Raw genomic sequence first — 2,500 nt, 5'->3', positions numbered from 1 at the left:
TCACATTTTCCCTCGCCTACGGCCATACTACCCTGAGAACGCCCAATCTCGTCCGATCTCGGAAGCTAAGCAGGGTCGGGCCTGGTTAGTACTTGGATGGGAGACCGCCTGGGAATACCAGGTGCTGGGAGCTTTTGCACCCACCACCAATTCTCAACACGATTCACTGCTCTTTCCAAAAATTTTTGCATTCATTCGTCATTCAACTTTCACTTATCCTGTGGTTTGAAATCGTTTCCTTCACGTTGATTTGACAGATCAACGTCTCTTTGGAATAAAATTAATGTCCAACAGAGGGAGCCGTCTGCACGGGGATCGGTCATGATAGCACTTGGACATGAAACAGCTTGGGATTTCCGCCTGCTGGATGCCTTTGCACCTCCACTGGAAAAGCCCACTTTTGCAACAAACATCAAATACCGCATCTGCGTGCTCGCAGAGGACCGTATGCGAGCCTGACAGGCTGCGCGCTCAAACCACCACGGGAGCGGGTCCCTCCTTTGTGCACTCCGGAGGAGGTTTATTAAATGAAAAAAAAATCACCCCACTACTCCACCCCCGACCCAGAAGTGCCCTGTCTGCTATAAAGAGGACAATTTTCGCGTTTTCCCTCGCTTACGGCCATACTACCCTGAGAGCGCCCAATCTCGTCCGATATCGGAAGCTAAGCAGCGTCGGGCCTGGTTAGTACTTGGATGGGAGACCGCCTGGGAATACCAGGTGCTGTAAGCTTTTGCACCCACCTCCAATTCACAACACAACTCACTGCTCTTTCCAAAAATTTTGGCATTCATTCGTCATTCAACTTTCACTTATCCTGTGGTTTGAAATCGTTTCCTTCACGTTGATTTGACAGATCAACGTCTCTTTGGAATAAAATTAATGTCCAACAGAGGGAGCCGTCTGCACGGGAATCGGTAATGATAGCACTTGGACATGAAACAGCTTGGGATTTCCGCCTGCTGGATGCCTTTGCACCTCCACTGGAAAAGCCCACTTTTGCAACAGACATCAAGTACAGCCTCTGCGCGCTCGCAGAGGACCGTATGCGAGCCTGACAGGCTGCGCGCTCAAACCACCACGGGAGCGGGCCCCTCCTTCGTGCTCTCGGGAGGAGGTCATTAAATGAAAAAAAAAAATCACCCCACTACTCCATCCCCGACCCGCAAGTGCCTTGTCTGCTATAAAGGGGACAATTTTCACGTTTTCCCTCGCTTACGGCCATACTACCCTGAGAATGCCCGATCTCGTCCGATCTCGGAAGCTAAGCAGCGTCGGGCCTGGTTAGTACTTGGATGGGAGACCGCCTGGGAATACCAGGTGCTGTAAGCTTTTGCACCCACCTCCAATTCTCAACACGATTCACTGCTCTTTCCAAAAATTTTGGCTTTCATTCGTCCTTCAACTTTCACTTATCCTGTGGTTTGAAATCGTTTCCTTCACGTTGATTTGACAGATCAACGTCTCTTTGGAATAAAATTAATGTCCAACAGAGGGAGCCGTCTGCACGGGGTCGGTCATGATAGCACTTGGACATGAAGCAGCTTGGGATTTCCGCCTGCTGGATGCTTTTGCACCTCCACTGGAAAAGCCAACTTTTGCAACAGACATCAAGTACAGCCTCTGCGTGCTCGCAGAGGACCGTATGCGAGCCTGACAGGCTGCGCGCTCCAACCACCACGGGAGCGGGCCCCTCCTTCGTGCTCTCGGGAGGAGGTCATTAAATGAAAAAAAAATCACCCCACGACTCCATCCCCGACCCGCAAGTGCCCTGTCTGCTATAAAGGGGACAATTTTCACGTTTTCCCTCGCTTACGTCTATACTACCCTGAGAACGCCCGATCTCGACCGATCTCGGAAGCTAAGCAGGGTCGGGCCTGGTTAGTACTTGGATGGGAGACCGCCTGGGAATACCAGGTGCTGTAAGCTTTTGCACCCACCTCCAATTCTCAACACGAGTCACTGCTCTTTCCAAAAATTTTGGCTTTCATTAGTCATTCAACTTTCACTTATCCTGTGGTTTGAAATCGTTTCCTTCACGTTGATTTGACAGATCAACGTCTCTTTGGAATTAAATTAATGTCCAACAGAGGGAGCCGTCTGCACGGGGATCGGTCATGATAGCACTTGGACATGAAGCAGCTTGGGATTTCCGCCTGCTGAATGCCTTTGCACCTCCACTGGAAGTGCCCACTTTTGCAACAAACATCAAATACCGCATCTGCGTGCTCGCAGAGGACCGTATGCGAGCCTGACAGGCTGCGCGCTCAAACCACCACGGGAGCGGGCCCCTCCTTCGTGCTCTCGGGAGGAGGTCATTAAATGAAAAAAAAAAATCACCCCACGACTCCATCCCCGACCCGCAAGTGCCCTGTCTGCTATAAAGGGGACAATTTTCACGTTTTCCCTTGCTTACGGCCATACTACCCTGAGAACGCCTGATCTCGTCCGATCTCGGAAGCTAAGCAGGGTTGGGCCTGGTTAGTACTTGGATGGGAGA

General features: G+C 51.0%; 5 non-coding genes across 5 annotated transcripts in view; all 5 read left to right on the top strand.

The window, feature by feature from the left end:
• The first annotated feature begins 14 nt into the window (after positions 1–14).
• On the top strand, positions 15–133 carry LOC127612359 (5S ribosomal RNA). The gene has a single exon (XR_007965792.1). It is a non-coding gene; the product is annotated as a 5S ribosomal RNA (ribosomal RNA).
• Positions 134–613: 480 nt separating this feature from the next.
• Positions 614–732, top strand: LOC127612358 (5S ribosomal RNA). Its single transcript, XR_007965791.1, has one exon. It is a non-coding gene; the product is annotated as a 5S ribosomal RNA (ribosomal RNA).
• Positions 733–1,213: 481 nt separating this feature from the next.
• LOC127612311 (5S ribosomal RNA) lies at positions 1,214–1,332 on the top strand. The gene has a single exon (XR_007965745.1). It is a non-coding gene; the product is annotated as a 5S ribosomal RNA (ribosomal RNA).
• A 478-nt stretch (positions 1,333–1,810) lies between these two features.
• On the top strand, positions 1,811–1,929 carry LOC127612343 (5S ribosomal RNA). Its single transcript, XR_007965777.1, has one exon. It is a non-coding gene; the product is annotated as a 5S ribosomal RNA (ribosomal RNA).
• A 481-nt stretch (positions 1,930–2,410) lies between these two features.
• LOC127612243 (5S ribosomal RNA) overlaps positions 2,411–2,500 on the top strand; it is a 119-nt gene continuing 29 nt past the window's right edge. Inside the window, exon 1 of the ribosomal RNA XR_007965677.1 lies at positions 2,411–2,500. This exon is cut by the window's right edge and continues 29 nt beyond it. This is a non-coding gene — a ribosomal RNA (5S ribosomal RNA).

Source organism: Hippocampus zosterae, chromosome 12, assembly GCF_025434085.1.
Source record: "Hippocampus zosterae strain Florida chromosome 12, ASM2543408v3, whole genome shotgun sequence".
Taxonomy (NCBI): domain Eukaryota; kingdom Metazoa; phylum Chordata; class Actinopteri; order Syngnathiformes; family Syngnathidae; genus Hippocampus; species Hippocampus zosterae.
This window is presented reverse-complemented; position numbering and strand designations above follow the sequence as displayed.